The sequence below is a fragment of the Amblyomma mixtum genome, chromosome 10, assembly GCF_055824585.1.
Source record: "Amblyomma mixtum isolate Tamu chromosome 10, ASM5582458v1, whole genome shotgun sequence".
Lineage (NCBI taxonomy): Eukaryota > Metazoa > Arthropoda > Arachnida > Ixodida > Ixodidae > Amblyomma > Amblyomma mixtum.
Window position 1 is genome coordinate 171,851,869 of NC_143021.1, and position 8,029 is coordinate 171,859,897.

General features: G+C 45.8%; 1 long non-coding RNA gene across 1 annotated transcript; it reads right to left on the reverse strand.

Moving 5' to 3' along the window:
• Positions 1–3,106: 3,106 nt before the first annotated feature.
• LOC149327733 (uncharacterized) lies at positions 3,107–5,908 on the reverse strand. The gene is made up of 4 exons (XR_016286438.1): positions 5,472–5,908; positions 3,654–3,710; positions 3,391–3,541; positions 3,107–3,273 (listed from the first exon to the last, which is right to left on the reverse strand). It is a non-coding gene; the product is annotated as an uncharacterized LOC149327733 (long non-coding RNA).
• Between the last annotated feature and the right edge of the window lie 2,121 nt (positions 5,909–8,029).

The window sequence follows — 8,029 nt, forward strand, 5'->3', positions numbered from 1 at the left end:
TGTTAAAGATTCTGTGGTTGAAATAAATTTATAGCGCTCACCGCAGGCACACAGGTCCTTTATGCACCAATGCTTCCAAAATCGCACGCGTGCAGCCCCTGCCCCAATCGATAAATCAGTTTCCGTTTTACTAACAAATATCCGAAGTTATTTTCCAAAGAAAGAAGCCGTGGAAGCTATATTGCAAGACAACAGCACAGATATTGCAATCTTTACTGAAACGTGGCTCACACCTGACATACTGAATGACGAACTTTTCCAAGATAAGCAATCCTTCACTTGTTTCCGCCGTGACAGACCAGGGCGTAGGGGAGGCGGCGTGATGGTTCTTGTTAAAAGTATTCTGGTCTCTTCTGCTGTCGCAGTCAATAGTAAAAGTGAAATAATTTGCGTGAACGTTTCTCTTGCTCATTGCACCAATATAATAATCGCATGTTACCGAGCACCTGACTCCGATCATTCCTTCATCGACGACCTAAGTACCATTCTGCTCGACATAAATAAACAGTTTCCCAGAGCCAACCTTATAGTTAGCGGCGATTTTAACTTCCCTGACATCGATTGGGACAATCTAACCGCATCTTCCCGCCATTCCAGAGAATTTTTGGATCTTATTCTTTCGTTTGACCTCTCTCAAGCAGTCAGAACACCAACTCTGGGCACTAACATCCTAGATCTTGCACTTGCATCTAATCCTGATTTAATCCAGTCTTTATCATCCATCGCCGGTCTTAGCGATCATAGCATAGTGTTGTTCAATTTTTCAGTTCGCATCACTCCACGACAACGCCCAGTGAAATACATACGCGACTACAAAAAAGCCAATTTTTCTAAAATCAACGAACTAGCCAAATGTCTTCTCCACTTCGAACAGACTGCCTCTTTCAGGTCTATTGATGATAACTGGTCCATGTATAGAGATAAAATTACCTCTTTAACTGAATCTTATGTACCCCTCGTTTGCATTCGTGGTGATGCCGGAAAACCGTGGTTTACCAACTCTTTAAGAAGTCTGTGCAATACGAAAAAACGATTATTTAGAGAAGCTAAGGGCTCCAACTTAGCGTCTAAATGGGAAAAATATTTTAGCTGCCTGAGAAATTACACCAAGTTGCTTAAGAGCACTAAACAAAATTTTTACAGCAATGACCTACTCGATATCCTTCGAAACAACCCAAAAAAGTTCTGGACTATTTTAACTCCAGGTCGTAGCGGTTCGCATAATATATCTTTATTAGATCAAGATGGTTGTCATGTTCCAAATGAGCTTCGCTCGGACGTAATGAATGCGTACTTCTCATCTGTTTTCACCCACGAACCAGCCGTAAACATTCCTACATCACAGAGCCTAAATGTATCTGAAATGCCACCTGTTAGTATCTCAGCCGAAGGAATATGTAAACTTATTGAAGATTTAAAGGTATCAAGTGCTCCTGGGCCCGACAACATTTCTGCGAAAATTCTTAAATGTACCAAAGTAATATCCAGCCACTTCCTGCAAATCATTTTCACGCAATCTATTTCTAGTGGCCAAATTCCGTCTGAGTGGAAGATTAGCCGAGTCGTGCCTTGCTTTAAGGCAGGAAACCGCTCCGATCCATCAAATTATCGTCCCATCTCGCTAACATGCATTGCGTGTAAACTACTTGAACATATTATTTACTCCCAAGTAGCTAATCACCTCGATAGAAATTCTTTTTTCTTTCCAAACCAACACGGATTCCGTTCTGGCTACTCATGTGAAACTCAACTTTTTGAATTTACGACTGACCTCCACCTAAACCTTGACTCCTTGTTTCAAACAGATATCATCTACCTCGATTTTTCTAAAGCTTTCGACCGAGTTCCCCACCAGCGCCTCTTGGCTAAACTTTCCTCCCTTTCACTGCACCCGCTGATATTATCATGGATTCGCAGTTTCCTAACTAATCGTTCGCAATACACCGTCATCGACAACCATCCTTCTACCGTTACTAAAGTTACCTCCGGAGTGCCTCAGGGCTCAGTTCTTGGGCCGCTCCTGTTTCTTGTCTTTATCAATGACCTTCCTGCTGGCATTTCATCATCCATCCGTTTGTTCGCAGATGATTGCGTTCTTTACCGCCGTGTTAGCACTACGAACGACCAGTCATTGCTGCAGGACGACCTGAACCTGATACAAAGTTGGTGCTCTACCTGGCTCATGAAATTGAATGAAACTAAATGCAAGTTTATGCACGTGTCCCGTAAACGATCTAACCTGCACTTTTCATACTCGCTAAACAGGACCGCGCTATCTGAAGTTGAATCCTACAGATACCTCGGCATAGAAATAACAAGTAATCTTAACTGGTCGAAGCACATTACGTCCCTGGCTGCTAGCGTTTCTAAATCACTAGGATTCATCAGACGATCGCTCACATTTTCTCCCCCTAAGGTTAGACAAATCGCATACGAAACTTTCATCCGCACTAAACTTGAATATGCATCGAGCATTTGGAATCCCCATCAAGAGTATTTAGCACATATGTTAGAGGCCATTCAAAATCGAGCTGCTCGGTTCATAACATCAAATTATGATTCTTGGTCGAGTGTTACTAATATCAAATCCTCCGTTGGTTTACCTTCCTTGGCATCCCGTCGTAAGATAGCAAGGCTCTGTCTATTTCATAAACTTTATTATAATTTTCCCCAACTGCGTGAGAACCTAATTTTGCCCCCTTTAAGATCATCGCGACGTTTGTTTAATTGCCGTAGTATTCAACGCATTCATGGTTCAACCAATGCGTTCAATTCCTCGTTCTTGCCAGCTGCCATAGCCGAGTGGAATGTCCTTCCTGACAGTCTTGTGAATGAAGTTAATTCCCTAAAATTTAAACAGATGTTAATTGATTTATTCCCCAAATGATTCCCGTTGAAGGCCCTTCTTCTTTTTTTTTCCTTTTTCTTTTTCTTTTCTTTTTTTTCTTTCTTTTTCTTGTGTTTACCTAATAACTCGCTTGTTTTTCTTTTGAAGTGTTCACAGCTGTATCTACATGTGTCTAAGTTTATGTTCCAACTTTGTTCTTTGTTCTTTGTGACTTGATTACTGTTCGACCCCCCCCCCCCTTATGTAATGCCCCCTGGGGCCCTTAAGGGTAAATAAATGATGATGATGATGATGATGACATCTTGCACCGTCGCACGAAAACATAGCAGAGATGCTGCTGTCCTGGTAATACCTGCATCACTTCAGTATACACCAGAGATGGGTTAAATCTTGGACCTTTCCTTGACAGCCACACAGGGGCACATCTGAAAGATGAGACAAATAAAAGTGTGTTATGTATAAGGTTCTTAATACTGCATTGCCAAACAAGCCCTTTCTAATCTGTACGATGAAGCTCAAACAGCAGGCAAGAGATTACTTACACCACTGCACAAGAAGCATTTGTCCAGATTCCCACCTCAGAACTGAAACAATCTCCAGGCCAAGTTTTCTGAACAACCAAGTACAAGGTGCTGCGATTAATTTGCGTGAGACTAGACCAGATCCTTGCTCCTCCGGCCAACAGTTGAGGTTCTAAAGGACAAACAAATAATGGGGCTTGTGGAATGAACATTAGCAAACAGCCCAGACCTATACAAGAAATCATGAAGTGAAAGAAAAGGTGTCAGCTGCAAAGCGTGCTTACCAAAACTTGAGAAGTTGAGCAGGCAAGGAGGTCCTCTGAAAACCAGTGTTGAACAGCCTGTACCCAAAACGAAATGCACACAGTGAAGCAGGGACAACGCCAGCTGTGCACAGCGCAATGGTTTTCCAAAAAATAAAAGCTGCCATGCCTGCAAAGAGCCGTAGCACTTCACTGCACTGTCAAACAGCCTGCACACATACAGAGCAGCACCACTGAGTAAACTACCTTTGTGCCGGGACTCTCAATCGTAACGAAATAAAAGCTTGACGCAGTTAAGATAACCAAAAACTGAAGGCACAGCGCACGAAGGACAGGACAGGTCCTTCGTGCGCTGTGCCTTCAGTTTTAACAATGTACCGACTAGCCCAAACAAATACCTTAGTGAAAATAACCAAAGCCTTTTTAACGCGAGTTTCACTGACAGCAATCACAGCAAGAATTAGAGCACACAGGTGGCCAGATGAGAGTCCTTGGCAAGAATAAAACCCTGCCAGAATGCAATAGAGCACAGACTTTAATCAATGTGTAGGAAAAAATTCGCGCCTTATCGACGTACGCTTAATGTTAATAAGACGAAAGCTGTAATATTTAGACCTAAATCTAGGCAGTTAAATTTTCATGTAAGCTTAATTTATAGTGGAGCACCAATAGAAATCACAAATAATATCAAAATTCTGGGTGTTACATTTTCTCAGAGTATGCTATGGGATGGTCACATTGATGCTGTTTTAACCAAGTTATCTCGAGCAGTTGGCATTATTTCCCGTTACAGAGCTTTTCTTCCGTATCAAGTAAAGATTCTGCTTCATAATTCCCTGTTTTACTCTCATCTTAATTACTGTTTTTTAATCTGGGGCACAGCCACGTATACAAATTTGCAAAAGATCTTCATACTTCAAAAAAAAAAAACTTATCAGAATACTTTTCAATCAATCATACAACAGTCACTCGCAGGGTCTTTTCCCAAAAGCAAACATAATACCAGTATTCAATCTATACAATTATAAGCTAACACTTGCATTCCAGCGCAAATTAAAAAATCATCTTGAATCTTTGCATGAGTTGTCTTTACTGGAAAAAAGAACTGTTTGTTACCCTACCCGTCATAAAGAGGAGTGGATTGTACCAACTCCTAGAACCAACTATGCAATAGAAAAATTATCCTTCACCCTTCCAACACTATTAAATAACTATAAAAAATCCGGGACTGACCTGTTTAATATATCTAAACTCGAATTACGACAGCTTCACTGCATACACTCCTAAAAATTGTACCTGTGTTCCTATGATATGTATATTTAATCTTTTGTTTATTGTACCTCTTTGTGCCCTCTGTATTTATTGCATTGTTGTTGTTTTTCTTCTTTTTTTTTCTTTCTACTGTATTTTATTTTGGCTCTGCTAAATCGCGAAGAGTTTAGATGTGTATATTTATGTTGTTCCATGCCTTGCTGCTGTTGCCCTGTAGAGGGGGGCTGTGGGCCTTTGTCAAGCTGCCGTTTACGAGCAGCTTTTACCCACAACCTCCTCCATCATACCGATGGAAATAAAGATTATTATTATAACAAAGCTGGTTGGTTTGAAGCTTTGTCACCGCCTTGGTAAAGAAAGCAACTCGCATGCGAGAGCAGCCTGGCTGTATCGACTTAACAAAAGCTCAAATAGCACTTTGGTATGTAAAGCACTGGCTGATACTGTTTTGTGATTTGTAAACCAAAGGGGTGACACACTAGCCGACCGTTCATTCAGGCGCGTTAGAGGCTTAGCTAAAGCAAAGCCGACACTTTCACCACAGAAAATAAATGGAAGGTTACTTACTTTTGCGGAAAACGAGGCTCACATCTCAGTGCAACACTGGTAGTAAACGATACCGCAGAAAAAGGGGGAAACTGCGAACTGCAGCGGCGTGAAGTGCCAACCAGCGCGGAAAAAAGTGCACGGCGAAACGTACAACGTACGCAGCATCCACTTCGCGCGCGTAGCTATCGCTAGCCTCTGCAACGCTAAATGGCGAAATGAAGTACTGCTTGAAACGGTTAAAACCACTTTGGCAAACTAGCCTGCATCGCCACCGTGCGAGCGACACCAAGCAGCAAGCTGCGGCGTGACCCAAGAAAGATTATTGCCTCCAAGATCTGCCGACACGATAGCGTGCGGGTGATAAGCGCGCGAGCGAGCTGGGCGAAGGCAGCGTACGCTGCGCCTGTCAATCCGCGTGCTGCCGCCAGCTAGCCGAGGCGTAACAGAGGCGTTCGCAACATGAAGCAAATTTTTTCGCTCGCGTAACTACCGTCGGCTTTCAGGGCCATTATATTGTTACGGGATTGGAGAAACGCAGGAAGGGCAAAGCCGGAGAACAAAAGAAGAAGAGGTTGAGAGTGTTGTGCCCCGCTGGACGCTGATTCCCGCTCGCCGATCGAACCTCTCGCCGCTGGCCTGTTGAACCAGCTAGAACACCCCGGCTATAAAGATTATAGCCGTAACATCTTGGTGGAGGTGCGGGGTAACGATCTCAGCAACAAAACGGCGCAGCAACAACTGGAGCAGCCCCGCCGGCGTCGTCGCCTTGCCGGCCTGGAACCGCTGACCGAAACCATGCAGTCTCCCGAAGAGCCATCCGCAGCACGAAGTGACGCTGCGATCCAAGTTTCAGACCAGCGTGTGGCCAGAGCGACCGGTTCAACGCAGCACTATCGGGAGCCTCGCAGTTTCGCCGGAGCAGCAGGCGAGGACGTGGAGGAATGGCTGACCCATTACAAAAGGGTGAGCCGCTATAACCGATGGGACGCCGCCACTCAGCTAGCCAACGTGGTCTTCTTTCTGACCCATACAGCTTTGGTGTGGTTTGAGAACCACGAGGACTCCTTCACCACCTGGGACCGCTTCGTAACCGAACTGCGACAGTGTTTTGGCGATTGCCTCGCGCGCCGCAAGCGGGCCGAACAAACGCTGGCACACAGGGCTCAGTTACCGGGCGAAACTTGCACGACCTACGTAGAAGAAATACTTAAGTTATGCAAAACAACCAACGCTAATATGACCGAGGATGATAAAGTAGGACATCTTCTGAATGGAATTGCAGAAGATGTGTACAATTTTCTAATCACCAAAGATGACTTGGGGGCCGTCTCAGACGTCATTCGGCACGTCCGCACATTCGAGACGTTGAAGACTCGTCGTATTACGCCTAAATTTGGGCGACTGGCTAACGTTCCAACTGTGGCCAGCGTCGAAGAGCGTTTTACGGATCTCTCAACGACGATCCGCCAGATCGTTCGCGAGGAACTTCTGAGATTCGAGCCCCATGCACGGTGTCCTCCATCTGTGCCGTCTGAAGTTCCCGTTTATCAAAGTTCTCCATCAGTAGTTCCCTCGATGCCTGGGCTGAGTTCTGTAAACACTGCACACACGTCCAGGTTCGGTGGACCCAGTCATCCCTATCACTCCTACCCACGCTCGGCGGACTTCGAATTGAACTACGATCCAGATTATGAACATCGTTCAAGACCGCCTGCACCCTCCTTCCGGCGCCCAGCCAGAAGGCCTGAGGACGCGCGTGGGTATTCAGTGCTTCCCGCCTCGTCAGAGTCTTCAAGAGAACCAGCTCTTCGTCGCACCGCTCCCGTTTGCCGCCGCTGCGGCATCGAGGGGCACATTGCTCGCTATTGCCGCCGCCGTCCACCACCTCGATACGAGCGGCCCGTCCATCCTCCTCCGCCGGTCAACAATTCGTACGACCCTCCTTCTCAACGGCCCTTGACCTCGAGCGACTATCCTCTGTCCGACGGACAACGCAGCCACTCTCCCGTCTCCGACCGAAGTTTCTCACCACCCCCTTCCTCTTCTGTGCGCCGTTTTTCGTCACCCCGGCGACGTTCCCCATCGCCTTCGCCGGGAAACTAGTCAGCGCGGCCGCGGGAGGTGAGGCCGCTGGAGACTGTGCGCTGCGTTTAGAAATTCCTCCCTCAGTTGTTATGCTGAAGAACACAGTTCATGTGCTTGTAGATGGTGTGCCCACAATGGCGTTCGTGGATACGGGTGCAACTGTCTCAATTATGAGTTTGTCATTCAAGAACCAGTTAGGCCGCAAAGTTATGTTTCTTTGGGACCGCAGTGTTAATTTTCATGGCGCGGGCGGTGAGTTATTGTGCCCCTTGGGGATCTGCAGTGCTGTGGTGTACCTCGGCGGAGCCGTTTTTACAGCGGAGTTTGCAGTGCTTCCGAGATGTACGCATGACGTTATCTTAGGTATTGACTTTTTACGAATGTGTGGCGCAACTGTTGAGTGTCGCTCTGGGGAACTCTGCGTTGATGGTTCCCTTCCATCTGGACTCTTCGAAGAGACGCCGGCTCGACAAGATGTGTTTTGTGTATCC